The following is a 25,906-nucleotide window of genomic DNA, read 5'->3' as shown; positions in this document are numbered from 1 at the left end:
TGGCTTAAGCCTCCTTGTTTTGGTTAGATATGCCAAAACAGTGGTTTCCAGAGAGAGAGGGAAGTAGGGAGTAAGTCTGGGGAAAGCCCAGAGAAAGCACTTCTTAAGGAAATGTGAAGATACCACTCTGGGGTCATGCAGGAAAACTGAGTGCTTTTGGAAACTCTTCCTGAGACAGCAATAAGTTTCAATCACACTGAACTGGAAAGGTGAGGGCCTTAAGATAAATCTTTATTTTCCTCCGTGCATGTAACAGGCTTAGATCTCAAATACAGAACATATTAAAAACAAGCATTAAAAAAGCTGTACTTTGCCACATTGACAGAAGAGGGCACCATTAAGCTAAGAATCTTGTAAACCATCTCAAAGCCACAAACAAAACTGAAGAAAAAGGAATACATCTATGCAAAGCTACTTACAGAAAAAAAAAAAAAAAAAAAAAGAGAGAGAGAGAGAAAGAAGAGAATCAAATATCTCAAGTGATGAAAATCTTCCTTCATTTCAAGGGAAATAAAAAGCAAAACACAAAACCCAAACAACCATGAAGTGAAAGAAAACCACAACACATTTCAGGTTGAACTAAATAACCTCAAATAAGCATTTGGAAATATGGAAAACTATGTTCAATCAGAAATTAAAAACATAAATGGATTTGGAAAAAAAATAGGAAGATACTTTAAAAAAGAATTGTTTGAACTCAAGAAATAAACAGAACAAAAAGAAAAATCATCTCAGAATTGACAAGTAAATTTTAAGAAAGTAACTGTATTTGTTTCCTGGGGCTGCCTTAACAAATTACCACTAACTGGGTGACTGAAAACCATAGAAACTGGTTCTCTCATGTTCAGCAGGCCTGAAGTCTGAAATCAAGAAGTGGGCAGGGCTGGTCCCTCCTGTAGGTGCTCCCAGTTTTCATCCCGCTCTCCCAGCTTCCAGTGGCCGCCAGCAATCCTTGATGTTCCCTGGCTGATAGATGATACATCATTCTAATCTCCACCTCCACCTTCACATTGCCTTCTATTTTAAATGCCTTCTCTCCTTTTCTTCTAAGGACACTTGCCATTGGATTCGGGTCTCATCTCAAGATCCTTAACTTAATCACATCTACAAGCCCCTTTTACCAGATAAAGTCACATTCACAGGTTTGAAGTGGGCACATCGTGTGGGAGGCCAACATTTAACTCACTACAACACCCAAGGGAGAACGGACTCAAATGGAAATTTAATGAGCAGTACTGAAGACAGCCAGCCAAAGTGAAATGAGATAAAGAGTCAGGAAGGACATAAATGAAACAGAAGACAGGCAATGCAACTTAGATATAATTGGAATCCTTGAAGAAATAAAAAGCAATGGAACTATTATTTAAAATTATAGTTGAAGGAAACGTCCTAGAAATAAAACATTAATATACAGATGAAAGGCTTTGCCAGGTAGCTGATGAAATTCATCTGAAATGGTCAACGCCAAGCTAACTTAATAAAATGATTTCATTCCTCCATTGTACATATCTATTCTTGCACCAAGCCCATGCCAGCTCAATTACTGTAGCTTTATAGTAAGTATCAAAATCAGGTAGTACTGAGGCCTTCAACACTGGTGTTCTTTTTCATTCTTTTGGGTATTCTAGGTCCTTTGTATTTCCATATATTTTAGAAGCAACTTGTCTGTTTCTGAAAGCCCTCTGTGTTTCTGACTGGAATTGTGTTGAAGCTATAGATCAATTTGAAAGTGACAATTTAACAATAGTGAATTCTCTAACCTATGAATACAGTATCTCTATTTAGGGCTTTACTTTCTTTCACTGGTGTTTGTAACTTTCAGCATACAATCCAGCACATATCTTGTTAGATTTACACTTGTTTTTCATGTTTTGGTATACTGTCATCGGTACTATTTAAAATTTTTTTAAGTTTCTAATTATTCATTTCTATTATATATGTAATTCAATTGATTTTTGTATACTGTTCAGCTCCTTTAGGGGAGGTTTCTTTTGATATATACGCAAGTTCAGAGGTTCTTTCCTTAGCTGACAATTTACTAATAAGCCCACCAAAAGCATTCTTCCTTTCTGTTACAGTGTTTGGATTGCTAGCATTGATTTCTTAGGGTTCCCATCACTCTGCGGCATTGCTCCTGTCTTCTTGCCAGCTGTCTACTTTAATCATCAGAGCCCTTAGCATGTTACTCATAGTTGTTTTAAATTCCCTGGGCTGATAATTCCAACATTCCTGCCATGACTGGCTCTGAAGCTTCCTCCATCTTTTCAAACTGTGTTTTTTGTTTTTTAGTACACTTTGTAATTTTTCATGATAGCTGGATGTGATATACTGGTTAAAAGGAACTGCTGTAAACAGGCTTTTAGAAATGTAGTGATAAGGTGTAGGGGATGGCGTTCTACAGTCCTATGATTAGGTCTCAGTTGTTTAGTGGGCTGCTACCCCTGGACTGAACTTCAAAGGGTTTCTCAGTTTCTCTCTTCCCCCACTTAGGTGGAACAAGAAGGCTGGAATGTGCTGGAATAGTGTACTTGCCCTGCCCCTGCAACAGCCAGGCTCTGGTTGAATAGTTTCTCCTGAGGGCAAGCCTTGTTAAGAAGAACAGAGTTCTCTGGCATATTCTGAGATGGTTTCTTTCTCCTTCCCCTGAGGGAGTGTAAGGAGATTTTTCTCCAACATTTATTGTGAAAATATGGTCAAGTCCCTGGAGGTAAACTCACAAAACTCTGCCCACCCATAACTATTCCCTCCTCCCCTATAACTAGGAATCTCTGGAGTTTTTAATTCTCAGAGTTGTCTACACTGAACTTCTAGTAACTTGTCAAATTACAGTTCATGTTTTCCTTCCCTGGCACCAGCTTCCGTGGTTTTTTCCACTGGTGAGTCTCTGTTTAGGTAAGCCATGACTCCTGGTATTCACCCGTGTGTCCAATCCTGGGAGCAACTGTTTGCCCAATGTCTGACTTTCTCTTACAGATCTAAGAGGAACTGTTGACCTTTCAGTATGTTAAGCTTTTTACTTATTGTTGGGACAACATGGTGACTTCCAAGCTCCTTACTGCACAACTAGAACCAGAAGTCTGTAAAATTTTAATATATTTAATTGTAGATCTAAGACCTAAAGTTTGAGTTGAGAATAATAATTTATGTTTTGACAAATAAGAAATAATGCAATTAAAAATGGAAGGTTCAGGAAGAAGTAAAGATGAAAGTAGAGCCTACCTGTTGTATAGGCAATGAATAGAAGTTCAGGGGGTACCATTAAAAAGGAAAACTGAATGGTAAAAAGTTAAATAAACCCACAGCTAACATCATACTCAATAGTAAAAAGCAGAAAGCATTTCCTCTGGGATTGGGAAAAGGACAGGGATGGCCATTCCTGCCACTTTTATTCAACATCATATTGGAGGTCCTGGTCACAAGAGTCGGACAAGGAAAAGAAATGAAAGGAATTCAAATTGGAAGGGAGGAGGTAAGACTGTCATTGTTTGCAGATGACATGATACTATACACAGAAAATCCTAAAGATGCCACCAGAAAACTAATTTTGGTAAAAATGTAGGATACAAAATTAATATACAGAAATCTGTTGCATTTCTGTGTACTAACAACGAATTATCAGAAAGAGAAATTAAGGAAACAGTCTCATTCACCTTTGCATCACCTTTGAATAAACCTATCTTAGGAGGCAAAAGACCTGTACTCAGAAAACTGTAAGACACTGATGGAAGAAATTGAGGATGACAGATCAGATGGAAAAATACACCATGTTCTTTGATTGGAAAAATTAATATTGTTAAAATGTCCATACTACCAAAGGCAATCTACAGATTCAATGCAATCCCTATCAAAATACCAATGGCATTTTTCACAGAACTAGAACAAATGATTTTAAAATGTATATGAAAACACAAAAGACCTTGAATAGCTAAAACAATCCTGAGAAAGAAAAACAGAGCTGAAGGACTCATGCTCCCTGATTTCAGACTATACTATAGAGCTACAGTAATCAAAACAGTATGGTATTGGCACAAAAACAGACACATAGATCAATGGAACAGAACACAGAGCCCAGAAATAAACCCACACACTTATGGTCAATTAATCTATTAAAAAGGAGGCAGGAATATACAATGGAGAAAGGATAATCTCTTCAACAAGCTGTGCTGGCAAAACTGGACAACTATACGTAAAAGAATGAAATTAGAACATTCTATAACACCATATACAAAAATTAACTCAAAATGGATTAAAAACCTAAATGTAATACTGGAAACCATAAAAATCCGAGAGAAAAACAGGAAGAACACTCTTTTGACATAAATTGCAGCAATATTTTTTGGATCTGTCTCCTAAAGCAAAGTAAATAAAAGCAAAAATGAATAAATGGGATCTAATTAAATTTAAAAGCTTTTGCACAGCAAAGGAAACCAAAGTGAAAACCTACTGAATGTGAGAAAATATCTGCAAATGATATGACTATTAAAGGGTTAGTATCCAAAAAATATAAACAGCTCACACAACTCAATATGAAACAAAACAGAACAAAACAAATGAAAAAACCAACCCAATTAAAAACTGGGTAGAAGAAATGAATAGACATTTTTCAAAGAGGAAATGCAGATGTCCAACAGACACATAAAAAGATGTTCAACATCACTAATCACCAAGGAAATGCAAATCAAAACTACAATGAGATCTCACCTCACACTGTCAGAATGGCTATCATCAGAAAGAACAGTAATAACAAATGTTGGCGAGGGTGTGGAGAAAAGGGAACCTTCCTACACTGTTGGTGTGAATGGAAGTTGGTGCAGCCACTGTAGAAAATAGTACCGAGGTTCTCAAAAAGCTAAAAACAGAACTATCATATGACCCAGGAATTCCACTCCTGGATATATATCCCCCCCACCAAAAAAAAAAAAAAAAAAGAAATAAAAGAAAAACCACCAAAAACCCAAAGGAACCAAAACCAAAACCAGAAAAACCAAGAACACCAATTTGAAAAGATGCATGCACTCCAGTGTTCACACAGCATTATATACAATTGTTGATCCCTTCTAGTGTATTTTTTATTTCAGTTATTGTATTCTTCGGCTCTGTTTGGTTTTTATATTTTCTAACTCTTAAGATTTTCACTGTGTCCATCCATTCTTCTCCTGAGTTTGGTGATGATCTTTATGATCATTACCTTAAACTCTTATTGGGTAGATTACTTATCTTTACTTCACTTAGTTATTCTTCTGGGGTTTTATCTTGCCTGGAACATATTCCTTTATCTCCTCATTTTGCCTAATTCTGTTTATTTCTATGCATTAGGGTAGGTCAGTTATGTTTCCTGATCTTGGGGACGTGATCTTATATAGGAGACAGACATCCTATGGAGCTCAGCAGCACACTCTCCTCTGGTCACCAAAGCTAAGTGCTCTAGGGGTGTCATATTATCCAACTTTCCCTAATCTGATAGGTGAGAAATGGTATTTCACTGTAATTTAATTTGCATTCCTCTAAGTAAGGCTAGATATCCATTTTTTTTAATGTGTAAGAGACATTTTTATATCTTTCTTATGTGTATATATAGGTCATCTGTTAAAATCTTTTGCCTGTTTTTCTGTCTTATGTGTGTTCTGGGCATAAGAACAATGCATGAAAATGAGGAACTTGATCTATTATAAGGTCAGGGTCTCCAAAAAAAATAGAGAAATCTGCCATTCATGAGACTCAAAATTAATTTTTAATCTGGAGACAAGGAAATCTCCCCATAGGTCTTCATAAAGACATTAGATATGTGTATGAATATGTATCTTTATCAATATACAAACATGAATATATATCCATTTATATTTATACATTTATTTAAATGAATTATATTGAATTAATCTATTGATAGATATACAGACACATACACATATTCATTTTAGCATTTTTTAATGGAAGTTGTAGATAAGATTATTTTATTCCTGTATCACTTTAATTATTTCTTCCTTATAGTTGCCCTTTTACTCCCTTACTGGGTGACATTTGGCTTTATGTTCAAGGCTCTTTTGCAATTTTGGTCTAGTTTTGTCCTAGAGATAACCACTTTGCTGGGGTGAATAACCACAGGGACAGAGGTGTCATAGGCCTTCTCCTGCTGCACTTGTTCAATGTAGATGGCACATCTTCCTATCCCCTGGACCACCTTGCCAATTTGCTGTCCTTTGTAGTATGCCCACACAAATTGAACTTCAACTCTCAAGTGCATCTGTTAACACTGCTGCTGGTGCTTGAGAGTTACCTCAATTTTATGGGCCTCATCAAAAAGAGAGAAGATCCTAATTGACCACAGATTCCATGAGAAGACATACATGGCCTGTGCTCAAAACATAAACTGACCGAGTCAGGAAACTTACTGTGTTAAGTCTGTATGACTAAAAGTTTTTCAATTGCCTATGCTAGAGCGTAGTCAAAGCCCTTGTTGCAGTCAGAAGACAGAGGAGCTCAGATCTCCACCCAGAAAGACCATTTCAAGGTAGAGATTCTGCCAACCCAGCCAACTAAACCCAGCCCAAAGGCCACTGAAACTCAGCATTTCATGAAAAACATATCCTCTTTATTGCCTCATGGTTTACAGAGTTTTTGCTCAATACCTTTCAAGAGTCATAACCCACCAAGGAAAGCAGCCTCTAATTTTCAGATGAAATACTTAGACTCGGAGAGGTCTGCTCCAGCTGTCCAATAGGATACAACTGCTGGGAAGAGCCGTAACTTCAAGACACCAGGCCCCTCGTTCTTTGCTTTTTGTTTCTGGACTTATTCTGGCAAGATTCTTCCCAGAAGCAGGATCACTCCCATAAACTAAGTCCATGATTTTAAAATGGAGTTGAAATTTTAAGATATGGGAATAAACACTTGTTCAACTAGCCAGGCTCAGGATACAGAAATACATCATATTATACATGGATCCCTTTTTCCCTCCACCACAGCTTTTCCCAATGTGATGCCCACAAGTTCATTCAACACAATATAACCATCCTCATGATGCACACAGTCCAGTTCCTTCCTCCACAATCCCACCACTGTGTTGTCCTTTATCTACTCTCTCTTACATCTATAATATTGCTCTAACCCCTGTAGATGTAGGATCCATTTTTTTTTAAAGTTATGTCCTAAAAATACCAACGTCCTAGGCCTTTTCATTTTCTATTTTTTCTAAGCCTACAATTATACCCACTTATGACTTTGACATCCACCTCAGATACATCTCTGTGTTCAAGGCAACTACACATTTACAAGATAGAGCTTCCCACTCAATTTTGAGAATAGGGAATTCCTTTCTAATATCAGAGGAAGACATGCTACTGATACCTTGGTACAAAGAAAAACATACCCTTCCTTTAGGAAGATGTAGCCTTGCACAAGGGCATGGCTTGGTAAGGGAAATTCTGATGAGTGTTTTAGTCCCCATTAACGTCCCTGGCCAGGCATCTTTGTGTAACACTCCAAGTATACACTCATATCAGGTAGCCCTCAGTCTGGGATCCCTGAAGAATATTACCTTATGATTTTGTTTACTGGCTGACAAGGTAAGTAGACATGGTCATCTCACAGTTTGTAATTATATCTGCAAATTTATTATTTGCCCCAGTCTATTTAATTAGTTCCACAAGGGTAGGAACTCTGTTTTTACTCACTCCATATGCCAGTGCCTACTATAGTGCCTGGTACATAATGAACACTCATTATGTTTTTTATCCTTTTCATAACAGTGGCTTCAATTCTTTGGGCAAAGCAAAAAGGTTACTTTATAACTCAGACATGACCACTGTCCCAAAGTTTATCTCTGGCAAACACAGGGAACCTTATCAAGAAGAGTGAAGATTAAGAGCCAATTCAATTCACTTCCTCAGGTCTACAAGGCTCACTGCCGCTCAGAGCTTTCACACGTGCGGTTTCTTATGACTAAAATACTTCCCCCCACAAACAATAGCCACTTACCTGACTCTTGCCCCTCCTACAGTTCCAGCTTAAAATGAGTTCTGATTGGCATACGGAGTGCATAATATAATGTGGGTCTCCCCTCTTGCCCCATAACTCTACCTCCTAGCAGCCTATTCTTTTCTTTCAAAGTCTTTATCCCACTGTGTCCCATTTTATACATCGTATGATCTGATTAGCATCTCTCTCCCACACCATGTATGGAATTCCATGAAGGTCTGTTTGGCTCACTGGCATATCCTCAGCATTACCTAGGGGTTTGGCATATAAACCAGATCCTAGTTTACTGAACAAATGAAAGTAGTTTTTAAGGATCAGAGAGATATTTTCACATGGGATGGGGGAAGGTAACATGAGGAAGTTAAGAAGTAAAAGCAGACTAGAAAGAGCATCCCCAGCAACGACAGTCAGGGCTCACCGCCTTTCAGATCCCACAGCAGCTCAGGAGCATTTCTGGAGTCCACCGTAACCTGAGCCATCCGGCAGCTATGATGGTGCCCCAGCAACAAAAGTAAGTGCCCCTTGGTTCCTGAGGTTCCTGCTATTTGTTTCTCAGCAATGCTCTTCTCCTTCTCTTGTTAACTACCCATTAAGAGGAATTCTTTATCTTTAAAAAATTGTTCTTACAAAAAAAGTTAATTCGCTATAGAAAAAAATTTTTTAAAAAGAACACTAAAAACTATAATTCCACTTATCTAGAAATAAAATAGCTTGTTCTAGATAATATATATGTACACACAGATATTAACCTTCTATAAACTGAGACATTTGTAGATACAATTTTATAATCACAATTTTTAATACATGAATTTTTTTTGAACTTTGTAAGTTGTCACAATAACCCTTCATATTTGGAGATCTTAAATCTGTTCCAGTATTCTACTACAAGTAATACAAAATAGAAATAGCTGGTTGAAAATAAACAAGAATCTAAAAAGAAAATAATTCAGCTCCACAAAACTTAAAACACAAACATATATATTTAAAACTGGTAATATATTGTAAAACCATTTTATGGTATATTCATACTACTATTTTAAAAGCCAGTAGCTATGGATATTAATCTTTTTTAATCTAATTGTCAACAAACTTGCTGTCTACTGAACTGACTTCAAATTGTGTTCCCCCACTCCTCTGGAGGGTTTTAGATAGTCTGTTAGTAAGAAATGTCAACTTCTGAACTGAGGATAAAGAGACCACAGAATTATTTTTACTGGATTTAGATGCAAAAAAAAGTCTAGGTCTCAGATGGTAAGAGTAAATTATGGCAGCACAGTCCTACTGCAAAAGATGTTACAGATACGTGAGCAGTATGGACCTGTAGTGACAAAGGGACTCTTCCCCCTCCAACCCCAAGGTGGCAGGGGTGGTGGTAGTGTGCAAAAATCATGGAGTCTGAGTTCATACTTAGGGCCCATCTGCCTGTTAGCCCAGCCTTTTCAGACGTGACCCAAGCTATTTTCTTGGCTTTCCTCACATGGTCACCTTGTTGCTAGATGTCTATTCTGTCCAGCATCTCCTCTAAGATGCACACAGAAAAAAGGGGTAGAAACTAGGGCCACGGGGCACATGCCCTGAAGCTATCCCCTTTTAAGGAGCTTTACTAGGAACCCCTCTTAACACCATTAGTTAGACAATGACAAGGACTGTGTCACACTGTCATCCTTATCAGTAGTGGAGGATGGACAATGTAGTTTTTTGGCTGAGCACATTGCCATCTCATGCAAATCAGGATTCTGTTAATAAAAAGAAAAAAAGAGTAAAGAGGGGTAGTTAACTAGAAGTCCCTGCTATACACAGTTTTGGGAAATATAGCTTAGGAAGACTTCTGGAAATTTCAGTTCCCAAAATAACCAAAGGAAAATGAGGGGAAATATAAAAAAGAGAAAGAAGATGTTCTCAGTAGAAAGACCTATTGGTCTGGCCATTAAAAGATATGGTGCAAAAAGCCCAAATTAATGGGCAATCCATAAATATTATGGTAAGGAAATACCAAGAAAACTGATAGAGATTTCCAACCTTACTGTCTGCTTTTGAACCCTAATCTCCAAACTTCAGACAGTTCTGAGACAAATGCCCTAGTAGGGAGGCCAGTGTCCTCAGATTAGGACACTTTCCCCACTGGGAACACAGGGGAGCAGGAGGCTTCATATGCAAGTAACAGACTAGTGGGTATGTAGGGTGGGGTACAGAGTGGGGTGTGGTTGAGACACAAATGTTTCATGGAAACCAAGCCACAAGTACCCCTGCAGGAGTTTATGGGCTCACAGAGATAAAAGACAGGCCTGGAAACACCAAATAGGTAATAAAGACAGGGAAGACACACTACTGTCTCCGCCCCATCCTCTCCTCTTTTCCCCACAGAAAAAAGAACCTTTAGCTGACTTTGATCTACTCTTTGGATATGATTTCACCATTCCTTCTGTAACAAATTCTACTGTTGGCTAATTGGCTCCAACCACTCAGAAAAAGCTTGGAAGGATATAGGGGAAGAAATCAACTGGGCTGCTTCCAAACCCAATGAGAGTACCAGTTGTACTAGCTAGGGTTCTTGAAATCATTCTCATTTAAAAGTCTTCTCAATGAAAACCTTTTGGAGTAAGACAGAGATGTGCAGTAGGACAAAGATATTTTTGAACCAGTCCAGGTATTAGCTCCCAGTAAAGTGGGCTAGTAGACTGCTATCCCCTGGAGACTCCTGGACTAGGAGCGCTTACCCAGCATTGCCCAGAAGTTCAATGCCAATGACATACAGCTGTTAGCCGACACTAACTTGCATGGAAACTTAGAAAGAAATTCAAACAGGTATTTATTACCCTCATTAAAGAGAGTGAAGATAAATTCTAGAAAGTCTGGCTATAATACCAGTTTAAATAAGGTTATAGCCAATAAGCCGGAGGTCCTCATTCCAGTACAACAGCACTGGTTATGACAGCAGCTCCACCCTGAAGAAATGATCGCACGAGATAGCTCAGGTGATTCAGAACACCTGTAATAACTGACTTTTCTCAAGAAAAGACTAAATTGCACAAATTTGGTTATATGCCAAGTTATCTAATTGGTCTAGAGGCTGTATATATAGAATAATACAGATTCCAATTGTGAAGATACATACTTTATTCCAGAAAAATTGAAGGATGGGAAATCATATTACTAAGTAAAAAATCAGGCAAATTTCAGAAACTGGACAGCCTATGCAAAGGCTAAATTTAAAAGTAATATCCTAAAAAAAAAAGTAGTAATACATGGAGGCTCTACTGCAGTTATAAGAGAAAATACAGAGGTGCCAAGATGGCGGAGTAGAGAGACTCACAGCTCACCCTCTCCCACAAATCCACCAAGAATTACATCTACAAACCCACTGAATCACACAGAACACCTACTGAACTCTGGTAGAGTCTCTCACTTCGAAATACAGGAAGATTTTCACAAAATCCGGTAAGAGGGAAAAAGAGAAGGAAAACTCGGTGCAGGACTGGTCCTGTGGGGAGGGAGTGGCTGCCTCAGAAATACAGTGGGAGCTGCTATTGGAGACTAACTAGACCAGCACTGGGAGCCACTAAATGGCTCCCTAAAATCCTTATTAGGCTCAGGAAGAGAATTTACTATATAATTTCCAAAGTTCAGGTTGACAAGGCAACCTCAGAGATCTGTGATACAGCTACTGTATATGCAACGGTAGTTCTGAAGAAATGGTAGTTATAAGATACACGGCGGTCCAAAACCACATGTCCTTAATACTATATTCTAGTGGGGAAGGAAGGATGGACCATGTGCTATTGAACAGGGAAAATACCTACATCCCAGACAATTCCCAAAACACATGGGATTCAATAAGATATATCAATAAGGAAGTGGCTAAACTGAGTGAATTTCATGTGGTCCTGGTTCTCCATACCTCATAGTAAAGTAGGCATTTATATTAAGGAAGTTTATTTATTAAATCAATATTTCTAAGTGATGAGTTATACGAAAATGACAGCATCACGTTGCTTTAGAGTCAACATGTTGGTCTAGACAAAAAGTTATCAACTAAGGGGTGGATTGTGGTGGCTCCTAACTTGTCATTTAAAAGGTCTTGTGGCTGAAAAGCCCCTATGGAGAGGCCCCCTGTTATTTGTAACTGAACTGGAGAGTTCCTCCATTCTGTGGTTCAATTTGAAAGTCTGTATTCAAAACATGAACTTTAGGTCTAGTAACAAGTTGGCTAGAGTATAGGTTTACTGGTTTACCTATCAATGACATCACCCTCTAAACTGATAAAGAAAAAACAGACTGAGGAGACTTGTGCCCCTCTAAGCTGGTGGGACTCCCAACCTGCACCAGCCCCATACTCCCACAGATTCAAGGCTCATCTTGGGGAGAGAAAAGAAAGGCACTGGGGGAACAGCACCCGCTCTACTATCTCAAGACATTTTCTGCTCTAACTAGTTGAGTTACAGCCTTCATCTGAGATAAGCTAATTCTTGCTGCCATCAGGGTTAAATTCTGACTTTTATCCTGACCTACAAGCTTACAGGGGTTGTGGGCTCCACCACAACCAACCCTTACCACTTTCAAGGAATCCTGGCATCCATCAAGTGACTGTCAAGCATCCTTAAAGACTCTAGGAATAGCTATGAGAGTTTGTTTATTCCTACTCCAAGCCTAGCCTACAGGGATTGTTATAAATCCTAATTGTTAAGCACTAATTAGAGTACTCACGATGAAGTATCTCACCAAATCCTAACCACCTCTGATCTCTGAAAAGTCTGCCAGTTTACCTTCTAAATGAACAAGTGTGTGATTCACGTATTTCCATGTCCAATCCCCTTCAAAAGATTTCTAAATATAAATACAACAGCTTTATTCTGGCCCACAAAGAATGTGTTCTGACTCATCAGGAACAGGCTGGGAAGGGGTATTTTCTCCTTGAGAATCTTGCCTACCTCAAGGGATCAACCTATCAGGAAAAAGAGATGATGTGATACACTTTTGGGGGGAGATGGAGGTGGTTAAAATATCATCCACCAAATGTTTAGAACCTGACACTAAGTAAAGTTCGGGGCATTCCATGTGCTATCCCAGACAGAAAGCTTCCTAGGGGTAAGAGTGTAAACCATTGATGCTTCCTAAATTTCATGTCTCCAGACTGGTCAAAGCTATGGAAAAGTTAAACCTCACAAAAAGTACCACAAACTGTGAAATGGATCCTGTACTAGGCACATCTCTGCATTTTGTGAGGCTTCCTGAAATTGTGGAGCATTCCTTGGAGCCTACTAGGAAGTACCGGAGCATTTTGGAGTGGTGAAAGGTCATAAATACACAATCCTGGCAATCTTTTCACAAGGAGAGTTTGTTGTGCCAAAACCGCCTTGTGTGGCCCATGTCTGGGGAAAGTTGTAAGCTAAAAACAGAAGTTTTTTTTTTTTTAAAGGATATAAAAATCCATATAGTTTAATGTTTTGAAAAACCACAGTATTTTGAAAAACTGCTGTGCCTTAATAATGCATATTTTTCAGATTTCCTGTTTCTGCTAATGGTCGTTCACGTTGTTTGCATCAGTCCTACAGCAGAAAACAACTAAAACACTGGATAAAATATATTTAGAATAATCTTTTTAAAAACGTCAAAGAGATTAAAAAATAGTAAGGAATTATCAGCCAAAAGTAAAGAGAAGTCAAGAATCCAGAGAAGTAAACACGCCTGGAGGGAATCTCAGAAAATTAGAACCTCCATTCTGATGGCCTTTCAGGATGCAGAAGGGAACAGAAAACAAAACTCTGGGTCCACACAAGTTGGGGAGTCCGATGGGAGACCTTCCCCCACACCAGCCAGGGTTCCAGGATCTCAGAGTGAAGGTGAACAAGAATTGGAATAATCTGAAGAGAATTAAAACATAATTAACAATCCCTTGAGTTGTCCAGGAAACAGCAAACTTTGAACAGGTGGTCCCAGACTGGTAGTGCCCCCAGGTGCCTGGCAGAAGTAAATGCAAATACTCTTCGGGGCGAAGTATTTTCATTATAGGCCTGATTACTCCTACAAAAATAACCTTTCATGTGTAATGACTAGCACAGAGTCAAATAATACCCAGTATATAGGAAAATTAGAATTAGTGAACGAAACAGACAACAGAGATTATCAGAAACCTAGATGTAGGGTTTAGGATCTATAGCTTAATAGGCCACCCAGGTGATTCTGATATATGCTAACGTTGGAGAATCACTGTTTTACACTTTAATCACATAACTATGCATCCAACAAAAATGTTTAAGTGTATTAGGCCTGAAGGCAGCCCAAGAATTTGCATTTCTAACAAATTCCCAGATGATGCTGATGTTAGACAATCCTTTGAGAACCACTGGTATAAAAAAGGAATTATTACACGGGTCAGGATAGTAGTCACCTGTGGCGAGGAGAAGGGCTGTAATTTGGAAGCAACATGCAGTAATTTCCTGGAATGCTGGCAATTTTCTATTTCTCATCTCAGTGGTGATGACACAGGCATAATCATTAAATTATATGTTTATATTTGATTGCACAGTGAGGTCACTGGCTCTCCTTTTTTCCATTCAGTCGTATGTCACGTGTCACTGCACTAATCCTACCCACCATCACCCTGCTGCCCTCATTTAAAGTCAATTCCCAAAGTAGAAAGCGTAAAAAGTCATAAAGTTCTAAGACGTAACTTCCTAAACTTTAGTTGCTAATGTAATTAGCTCACAAAATTAAATAGCTTTCAAAATTAAGAAAAATTGTCTAAGTTTCTGAAAACCTTACTTAAAAAGTTGTTTAAAACTCAGAGATCGATGCTATCTACAGCCTTAGTTCTTCACTCCCAATGTAAAAATACATGCAAAACTAAAAAACTATCTGAAACTTTAAACAAGAAAAAAGCACACAATGTAAAAAGTTCCTTTTTTTCCCCTTAAGAGAAACAGGGAACTTCCTACCCCAAAGAGGCCAAGATGCAAATACAATCACTTTTCGCTTTTGTGAGAATATCAGGTTCTTATACAAATGAGTACCACTTAACAGCTCTACAAAGTCATCTCGGTCACCCAATAGGTCTATAAGGAGGATATCGGTGATTACTCTCAGGCTAGGTTAAAAGACTTCACCCCACTCACAGCTACAAGCTATATTTGTTATAATAATCACTTGGCTTGAAAACCAATCACAAGTCCGCAAAGCATCCCACTCTTGAGAAAGTCAAGAGTCCCTGCTACAGACTCGTCGAAAGCTGCGGGCATACCTCCTGACTGCCCTAAGCGGCCTCTGGGTTATAAGAACTAGTTTGTAAAGTTGTGAGATTTTCTAGTCATTTGTGAATCTTGCTGTGCTTCACGTGCGTTGGTAATGTCCTTGTCACCTTTAAACCAAAGTTCTTTATACATACCATTCATCGGTTTTATTCTTACTTATCATAAATGGAATTGATAAAATTTTTCCACTTTTTTTTTCTGTATGGCAAATGGCTTCAGTTTTGAAACTGAAAATACTTTATACAGAAAATACTTGACACAGAAATAGCAATCTTCCTGCAAGCTGTTTTTTTCCACATTTCCACCATTACCAAGTTATCTGCATCACATGAAGTTTCCATCAAATATGTGATCATGCTTGTCTGTGTAATTCATACTCCACTGACTTGTAGTGAATTCAAGGCATCACTGTACAACTTTCTGAATCCTTTTCCTTAGCATGTCCTCTTTTAGTTTTCTGCACTTCTTTGTTCGGTACACAACCTAAAATCAAAATGTTATTTAAAAGCCTTTTATCGCATATATAAAACTCCTATGCCTATACACCCTCCTGCAGGTTGAAACATTTCCCTCTTCTGCGTCTTTTTTTAATAGATTTCTTTTGTTGAGGGGAGGTAATTAGGTTTATTTATTTTTTAGAGGAGGTGCTGGGGATTGAACCTCATGCATGTGCTCTACCACCTGAGCTATACCCTCCCCAACTCTTCTGTGTCTTTTTAAAAAATTTAAAAAATTATGGAGGTAATGTTACTTTATAATATAATGTAGGTTTCATGTGTACACAATTATATTTCAACTTCTGTGTACACTACAGCTTGGTCACCATCAAAAGTTTAGTTTCCTTTTGTCACGATTGAGTTGACCCCTTTTACCCATTTCACCCTTCTCCCACCTTCCCCTTCGTCTCTTGTAACCATTACCTTGATCTCTCTATCTAGTGTTTGTTTTTCTTCAATTTGGTTTGTTTATTTTATGCCTTTTTGTTTGTTTTCTTGTTTGTTTTTATGTGTCTTTGGCCACTGTCATAGTGACTAACTCTGGAAACAGACTGCATGGGCTCAAGTCCCAGTGCCGCCACTTGCTATCAGTGTGGCCTTGAACATACCAGTAAACCCCCTTGTTCCTCATTTTACTAATCTGTAATATGTGGATAGTAACAGCTAGCATCATAATTATGAAGTCATCATTATGAAGTTTATCTATGTAAGTTTATCAATGAGTTAATGAATATAAAACTCTTAGAATAATGCCTGACACACAATAAACATTATACAAGTCTTAGTTATTATCATAACTATATCTACAACCATATATACCTCATAGCTATTTAGATTATACATCCTTCTGGTCTTATGGTTCTGTGCTGTTTTTACTGCAGTAATCAAACTATCTTGACCATTTAATAGGAAGAGATCACATACACAGCTTACAAGCTCATCAGAGGCCATAAGTATTTCTCCTGGATACTCAAGGATACTCAAAACAGTAACCAAGAAAATGATAGAGCCTTCCTTATCACACAAAATACGGAGCATTGCCTGGAGGCTGTGTACCTCATAACCATTAATGCTGGCTACAGGGGTCATAAACACTCCTGGCTCCCACAATATCTGAAACGAAAAACACAAGAGCAGATATACTAGCCATAGCAATGTAAGTAAATACGTCCCCAGACATTTAATAGCAAAGTCACACGTGCATGTGCACACACACACATCTACCCAGAGGTGGTCAGTATTCTTGCTGTAGAAAGCTTATTGCTGCACTCGGCCTTCTTTCTTATCCACAAAAGACCTTAAGTTTTTAAGTTTTTAAATTTCACTCAAAAATCTATAGGAGAGACTTGCCTGCAGGGGAGTAAAGCCCAAATCGGGTGCTAGCTGAATGGCGGATAGAGCTGTGGAAAAAGCAGGTGTGAATCCACCTCTTCAACTAGAGTTCATTTAAGTAATCAGATAAATCTGCTCCTGACAAACAAAGGAATGGCAGAAACTAAACTTATTTTTCCTCCTCTCTATTCTAGGAAAGACTTCCCGAGAACCCCTCTGCCTTAGTAAGAACAGATGCTTCCCCATATGGCTTCCTACTGTCTCAAGAACCGCTTTTGTTCAGATTCAATATACATAAATACTTCAGTAATTTGGCTTCTGCCAAAGACGTAAACACCTAGAAAAAGCATCCCTCTTACCTTAACAACCAGAAAAACTACAAAATACCTTTTCTTGAACCTACCAGAGGGCAGACATTAGGGTGGCCAAGTGGACATTCCTGTGTTTAGCACTGAATGTGTCATGTCCTGGGAAACTCCTCAGTCCCAGGCAAGCTGGGATGGTGGGTCACCGCAGCTAGGGTTGCAGACTAATCAAGCAGCCTGAAATTCGAGGAGAGACTGGCCCCACGAAGGAGAGATAAGATGCGAGCACAGAAGAGGAGACATCAAGTACAACACAAGGTGAGTTCAGCTAAAATCATTAAGTTGTTAAAGGCCAAGTGTGGACTAGCATGAGAGTGCAGAAGCCCTGGGCGCCTCAGACAACGAGTTTGCTCTCATTTTCAGTCTCTTCTCCATGTTCTCCACTGGATCCCAATGAGAAAGATCTCGGACAAAGCAAGAGACCAGAGAGTGTTGGTGGTGAAAGCCTGTTGGAGGGGAGTAAGCTCCCATCGTGGGGAAGGCAAAAGTCCTGTGCAGACCCTTCCTTACCTATAAATAATAGCTTCAAGCCACCAGGGAAGGGACAGCAAATTCTGTTGCCTCCAGCATACATGCAAAGGTCCGGTGATACTGAGTAAGGGTAGGTAGGAGTAGGGGAGGACAAACAACCCCTACCTCTTGGTAAGGAGGGGCAGGTTCCCTTGCCAATACACTCAGCGTGCTCCTGCACCGGAAGAGGGTTAGGAGACTCTCATCTCCTCAAGACCCATCAAAGATTCAAGGCAGAAATCCTGTCTGCCACAGGGAGACTGAAGGTCTGAGAAGGCCCCCTCTCAAGGCTTAAGAATACAAGGCTTTCCCTAAAAGAGGCTGGACCAGAATGACTAAGAGTTCCCTGGCCCCCGCTCCCAAGCTAGCAAGCACCAGGTAACAAGCAGGGGGGAAGGCAAAAGCACGGAGAGAGATCCCCCTGTGACGCAGGTTTGCAGGGAAGGCTAGAAGCTGAGTGAAAAAGGAACATTGAGGAAATCCCTCTAACTCTCCAGCCCACATCCTAAGCATACATTAATACTAGAGGAATCAAAACTTGTTGTGTTCTGAGGGTGAGACAATAAAGCCCAAACCCACCTTACCTACTGGTTAGACTGATTCGGCACACCGCATTACTGACTTAGCAGAAGAAACGTGCCTATTTTGAGCCCTACATTTTCTTTCCTGTAATCTCTACTCTCTTACACAAGATGCCAGGCATATGAGACATACAAAAAGGAAGAAAAAAAAAAAACCCAACCCAGTGTCAACAGAGAAAGCTTTCAGCAGAATCAAGACTCAGAGAACTGAAGTACTGAAACCATGAGAGGGGAAATTTAAAATAACTTTGATTAATAATTATCATTAATCATATATGTTAAAGGTTCTAGTGGAAAACATGACTGGACAGATAGGAAATTCCAGCAGGGATTTAGAATCCCAGAAGGAGAACAGCAGAAGAAATATTTGAAGAAAGAATTGCTGAATCTTCCTCCCAAATAATGAAATATACCAAACTATAGATTGAAGGAAAAGATTTTCAAGCAGGATAAACCAAAAAATACACACCCTGACACATCATATCCAAATTGCTGAAAAAAATCAAAGTTAAAAAGAAAATATTGCCAATGGCCACAAGAAAAAAATACATTACAGAGGAGCAAATTATTGGACAAATTTATATCTAGTAAAGATACTGACTTTGTAGTTGAAAATTTCTAACAAAGAAAACTATAGGCCAAGATACTGTCACTGGCAAAAGTCAAAGATCAGGACAAGACCAAGCCAGCTCTTCTTAGGACACATCTATTTGATAGATATCTTACTTGGTGCTGGGGGCAATGCCTGAGCTTCAGCCTCCTGGAAATTGCAAAAAGTCCAGAATTCCAAGTTATTCTCCCCAAAGCATCACTTCCGTGGATTCCCAAATAGTTCACATTCTTTGCTGGGGACACCTGAATCCTATCTTGGAGTGCTGACTTGATCGTGGTTGAGAGATAAACAGAAGCCTGGCCTTTGCAAGCTGGGTGAAATCACGGAAGTTCAGACAGCATTTTGAGCTGAGATTCTCTCCAACTCAACTTGCCAAGGCTTTTCTGCTTAAAACTTTCTTTATCTCTTGTCTAGACATGTCCACGTGATGGTAGGTCCTCCCACACTGATGGGACAGAGTCTCATCTTGGTCATCCGCAAGTTTCTGAGGGGCTGGAGATCCAGGTTCTGGGCTTTGGTCAATCAGTGTAGCTCATGAGGCAATGCGGTTCAAGGGCACAGCTGAGAGTGAGCCTCACGGGTGAAGGGGTAAGCAGCAGGGAGCAAACTTGGGTGAAATAGCTCACAAAGCCAAATCTTTCCAGGGGAAGACACAAACCTAAAACTGAATCACTTCAGAAAATGTAGGCAATATGAAAACAAACAGAACCATGCCGGTGACGGCACCTCCCCAAAGGATGGGAGAACGGCAGCCAATGCTCTGGCTGCAACCCCAGCGGCTGGGCAGATCCCTTTCAAGACAGCTCTTTGAGGCAATCCACTGATACTGAGACTCGCACACCAGAACAGGCCTGGGCCTCAGGGCCTTACATACACATTTAGAGCTACTTTCCAGGGAACGAGAGGCTCTAGGAGGTTTGGGTTAAGATGAGCATCTAATTCACATTGGTTTAGAGCTCACATCTTCACTCACCACACTGCTTTTAAGGGCCATTTGAAACTTAAGATGAAGATACTGGAGTCCACAGGTGTGCATTTCACAACTAAGGGAAGCTGCTTAAGTAAGAGCTTTAATTCTGTTCTTGGCTCTCCTTCAGACTGGAGGACCAGGCAGTTTCTTCACTAAAGCTAGTTACTTTTCAAGGTGATGGGATTGACAAAAAGCAGCCAGGCCAAGGCTGCTGTAATCCCATCGTTTGGAACAATGTAACGATTTGGAGTGAAGGCTGGTGAGGTGACCACCCACCCTCACTTACTTCTTCCTTCCTTTTCCTATAGTTTCTCAATAGTTCGCTTCTGCTAATCTGACCAAATAAAGAGCCAAAGTAGCAGAAATACCTCTACCAGCAACTGAACTGATTCTAGTGGCAACAGCTGACAGAAGTTTGAGCATTCCTTTCCTGTAAAAGTGATTGTAAGTCTATCCTAGACTACTTCCGGTTAGGTGGCACTTCTTTAAATGCTAAGGCCTTTAGCTGGGGGTTAGCTGGGTTATGTGGGTGATATTTTAACAGCAGGTAGGGGTGCTTTCTGGGAGATGAAAGGCAGTGTGAGTTTTTTGAGGGAGATGAAACATTTTCTGAACTTTTAAAGCAAGTAGCTTCCAATATTCCAAAAACTTTAGAACAGAGCTCTCCAAAAGAAACGTAATGTGAGCACAAGTATAATTCAAATTTTCTAGTAGTCATGTCAAAAAGTAGAAATGAACAAGTGAAATTTTAATATGTTCAATATATCCAAAATACCATTTCAACATGCAATTAACTTATAAAAATAGACTTACTCTAAAAAGAAAGAATTTGGAATCTGGTTGCTTTGTACATTTAGAGCACATCATATTTCAGACAGCCACATTTCGAGTGCTCAATAGCCACCTGTAGTTTGTGGCAAGGAACTAGACAACACAGATTTAGAACCTCCTTCTCTAAGTCTCCTACTCTTGTCAAATTAACACAGCCTCTGTTCTCTGCATCCCCACATCCACCTGCTCCAGCCCTTCCAGGGCACCTGTAAAAGCAGTCCCAGAGCACCCATTAATATATAATTAGCTGATTCCTCACCTGCTTCTCTCCTTAGGCAAGGAGCCAAGCATTGCTGTGCTCAGAGGTGTGGTATTTCCACATTCTGCATATTCTTCAAAGGTCCTAAAATACAATGAGGAGATGTGGAGGGTGAGCCATTGGATCACAAAGATCTCATGATTCCAGGAACTCTCAGTTTAGTCAACAGAATCATCTCTCCTCTGTCTCTTGATGTCTTAATAGCTACTGAGAGGTCTATCTAGGGAAACTTGTAAATATATTTTTTATATATAATTGAATGTCATCAAAGAAAACCTTTGGGAAAACATGAGAGTTGGTGCATAATCTGCTGGGCCCAGTGAAAAGTGCAAATTGGGGCCCTTTATTCAAAAATTAAGAACTTTTAAGATTTCCACCACAGAGCGTTAAAACAAGCACAGGGCCCTCTGAGGACAGCGTCCTTCTGAGCAGGGAGCCTTGTGACTGCACAGGCTGTACCTCTATGAAGCCGGTCCTAGTTGGGGCTTATGTCTCTGGAGGAAGAAAGGAAGTGGGGAGATTCCCTGGACTATCCTTGAGGACCTGAACCTTAAAGGAGACTCCAAAATCTTAATCTACTGGAATTCACTGAGGAAGAAACTTTTTTGAGCCAGTGAGAACCCTTAGGAAAGAGGTAGCGAGGGGATGAAGTAGGTAGGTGAGACACATTCTTTGTTGATTCAACCACTAATTAGTATCTCTCACATCCTGGGTGTTCATAAGGTCAGCTTCTGTGGACCCTAATTGGGCAACAACAGACTGACCACTAAAAAAGGCCTGAGCAAGAATCCCTTCAAAGCTACTTCAAAGTCAGATTTCCGCCTCTCCAAGCCAGGAACAGGTGGCGACGATGAGTGACCTCCAGAAGCTACTGCTGTGGCATGGTTTGCTGCCTTCAACCCTGCTGGGTGGACCAGGCTGAGGGTGAGGTTGAGGAGGGAACTTTCTTACCCATGCCCAGCAGCGGTTCTTTCAGGCGTCCGCACTTCAGCTTTTCCCAGGGGAGGGGCACGCGGACCTCGACGCATAGATTAGTGGGGGGCCAGTCGGCTAAGAGGAGCTGGGGTCTCGGTGGCTCTGAGCCTCAAAGACCCTTCTTCCTTCGCTGGCGTCTGCGGGCAGCAACGGTCCACGCCGACTACCTGCCGCCGTTCAACGGAAACTGAGGCCGGAAGTGCACGGCTGCACAGCACGTGGTTTCCCAGGCGACAGGCCCCGCCCCCGCCTCCGGCCACGCCCCTCTGAGGAGCGGCCGGGGGCGGGGTGATTGCTGAGTATGATGCGCTCTGAGCCGCTGTGGAGTTCCAGTTACTCAGCTGTCCTTGGTCTGGCCTCAGTGCCTCATCTGCCGCCCCGCAAAGGGCTTAGCGCACAGCGCAGACTAGTGTTAGGTAAACTAGTAAAAGATTCTCATACCTTGGGAGGTGAGAGCCAGAGACAAACAGCCTGGCCTCGAGTGGGTCAACAAGCGAGGAACCGCCAAGGCCTCGAGGAGGCGCCCTCTTGTCCGTGAGCAACCTCAGGCTTTCAGAGACCAGGACCACCATTCTGAGCTGTTTCTTCCTCGATCACAAATGCCTTATCTCCCTGCCACGAGTCAAGATGATATGTCCATATCACAGATTTCTTAGGCAACTAAATTTTAAATGGTACTTTTATTTTAAAATAATATTCACAAAAGTTAGTAAGATTGCTGCTAATACAGTATCTATGCTAATTTAGTTCTAACTTTAAAGGAATATCAAAGCTGTTAAATGTTAACAGTTTACCTCGTTCATCTTTGCAGTAACTGCAGTGGTACGCTGAAATCTTTTTCAGATTTGTAGTTGGAGATGCTATATTATAAGACCCTTCTTTGCAAACAAGTGGATATGAAAGTTCGAATTGTATACACAAAACCCTTCCTCCTTACACCGATTAAATCATCCAAGGGTAGACCAGGTATCTTATCTACCTATGTTATCCTGCAAATATTGACTAGCATTTTTTCATAATCACAAAAGGATTAATCACACAGATCTTTAAATCTAATCATCATACTCAAAGTCGGTATATTTGCAAATCTGTCTTTAAGCCTATCCTTATTTAACCCATACAAAGATGGAAATTTTGAAAGGTATTGGTAAGTGAGTTTAACATGACATACATTTGTTGATTAAATCTCACCATAATTTCCTTCATTTAATGAGATTGATCTTATTTTCTTGCAGTGGAAGGACTTTAACTTTCAAATGCCTTTGAAAGATATGTTAGTCTTCTACTTTTTACTTTTTTGATTGAAGCAAAGCATTCCAGTCATCTCAAATAGTGAACAAAATATTTTAAAAGTGTTTTTCTTCTTAGACCTGGTTTTCTTATGCAGGCTAAGACATTCAAACTTTTACTGGTTGTTAATGGGAGACTTACATCATTCAAGGTAGTTCTCCTAGTTTTAGTAATGAATTCTATAATGCTGGGGTTATGATGGGGTTTTTCTTTTTTAAGTCTTGGAGACAGTGTTGTTTATGAAATGACATGACCCATGATGTTACTTCTTATCACTCAACTGCAGCTAGTACTCAGAAAATGATATCCAAATATGATTCTTTAAATTGTTTTCTTGAAATAACTTGTGTATCAATGTTAAAAACTTCATTGTATCTATGGTTAGTAACTTTGAAGGCAAAAAATAAACCTATCAGCATTTAAAAATTAAATTTTACAATTTGAGATAATTGTCCTTTCATGAGCAGTTGTCAGAAGTAATACAAGGAGATCCTCTGTGCCCTTTAGCCAGTTCTCCCCAAAGGTAACATCCTATAAACATATCCTAAAATATTCAACCAGGATATTGAGATTGATATAGTCAAGATACAGAACATTTCCATCACCAGAAGAATTCTTCATGTTGCTCTTTAATGGCCACACCCACTTACCACCTATCCCCACTCCGTCTTTAATCCATGGTAACTACTAGTCTGTTTTCCATCTCTATAATTATGTCATTGAAGGATTGAAATATAAACAGAAACACTCAGTATGTAACCTTTTGGGATTGGCATTTTTTACTTGGCATAATTCTCTGGAGATTCATCTCAGCTGTTTTCTCTGAGTCATTTGTGCCTTTTTTGGTGCTGAGTAGTACTCTATGAGGAATATGCCACAATTTGTTTAACTCTTCACCAGCTGGAGGACATCTGGGCTGATTTCAGTTTTGGGCCTTTACAAATGAAGTTGCTGTGAACATTTATGTACAGGTTTCTGTGTAAGAAATGCCCAGAAATGCAATTGCTGAGTTGCATGGTAAATGCATGTTCAGTTTTTCAGAAACTGCCAAATTGCTTTCTGGAGTGGCTGTATCATTTTATATTCCCACCAGCAAGTTAGAGGTCATCTAATTTCTCTGCATTCTCACCAGCAGTTGGTGTTGTCACTATTTTTTATTTTAGTTATTCTGCTAGGTATGTAGTGATATCTCACTGTGGTTTTAATTTGCACTTCTCAGTTGGCTAATAATGTTGAATGTCTTTTTAAATGCTGGTTTGCAATCTATGTATCCTCTTCGGTGAACTGTTTGGGGTTTTTTTTTTATTTTTATTGTGGTTTCCCCCACAGCTTTATTGAGGCATAATTGATAAGCGAAATTGTAAGGTATTTAAAGTGTACAACATGATTTAATATACATATACATCATGAAAGCTTTCCTCTCTTTGAATTAATTAAGGCAACCATCATATATTTACCTTTTTTTGGGGGGGGTGAGAACATTTAAGTTCTACTCTCAGCCAATTTCAATGATACAGCACAGTGTTATCAACTATAGATACCATGTTTTACATCAGAGCCTTAGACCTAATTCATCTTATAACTGAAAATTTGTTCCCTTTTACCAACTTGTCTCTATTTTACTGTTGAGTTTTGAGAGTTTTTTTAAATACATAGTCTAAATACTAGCTCTTTGTCAGGCACGTGTTTTGCAGATATCTTCACTCATTCTGTAGCTTGTCTTATCTTCTTAACAGAGTCTTTCACAGAGCAAATATTTTTAGCTTAGTTCTGTCATATTATTTAGTTTTATGTTTTTGTATCTTCATATCTACCACGCAGTGTGTTTTGTAATTGTTTAGAATGTGTGTGTTTATTTGAATACTTGAAAAATATTTATTTTTGACCTAAAATAATTCTGACTGTAACTTAAAATGTTTAATACTATGTCTGTTTAGACAGAATCTAACTCCACATGGGGGGCAGCCACAAATTAGTGTATTTCCTTTGGCTTCCTCTTCCCCCCTCCATTCAATTTTAGTTGCCATTTTTCTTAGCACTTACCTTTGTATTGCTGAATAAACTTCCATTACTTTTACTTGATTTATCAGCTTCCAATGATATCTTTTGACCTCTTGCTATAAAGCACGAGTGATTTCAGCAAATACTAGTACCTACTAATTCTCCCAATTATTTTCTCAAATCTGTTATATATATGTTGTTTCCATTCAGTCAGGATTATTACTTTTACATTCTGCATTGTTACCGTAACCCCTGCATTTGCTTTAATCTTTGTCCTACAGTAAAGTAGATCCATCTCAATGCCAGTCCTATTGTTTTTCTCATTTATCTCTTGGCTGACTGAAGTTCATCTTTCTAGCATTTTCTACTAGAAGGGCTCATCAAATATTCAAAATGTTTATTTCTCACCTTTGCACTTGAGTGACATTTTGAATGTGTAAAATAGTCTTCGGTTATGATTT

At 39.4% G+C, this 25,906-nt stretch overlaps 1 long non-coding RNA gene across 1 annotated transcript in view; it reads right to left on the bottom strand.

Annotated features, from left to right (window-relative positions):
- The window catches only part of LOC105072339 (uncharacterized), a 37,236-nt gene extending 14,480 nt beyond the window's left edge, over positions 1-22,756 (bottom strand). Inside the window, exons 1-2 of the long non-coding RNA XR_835619.3 lie at positions 22,131-22,756; positions 21,180-21,263 (exon numbers count right to left, since the gene is read on the bottom strand). This is a non-coding gene — a long non-coding RNA (uncharacterized LOC105072339). The remainder of the gene's footprint in view (positions 1-21,179; positions 21,264-22,130) is intronic.
- Between the last annotated feature and the right edge of the window lie 3,150 nt (positions 22,757-25,906).

This window comes from Camelus bactrianus, chromosome 1 (genome assembly GCF_048773025.1).
Source record: "Camelus bactrianus isolate YW-2024 breed Bactrian camel chromosome 1, ASM4877302v1, whole genome shotgun sequence".
Taxonomy (NCBI): Eukaryota; Metazoa; Chordata; class Mammalia; order Artiodactyla; family Camelidae; genus Camelus; species Camelus bactrianus.
The sequence above is the reverse complement of the archived record's forward strand: the minus strand, read 5'-3'. Positions and strand labels throughout refer to the sequence as shown.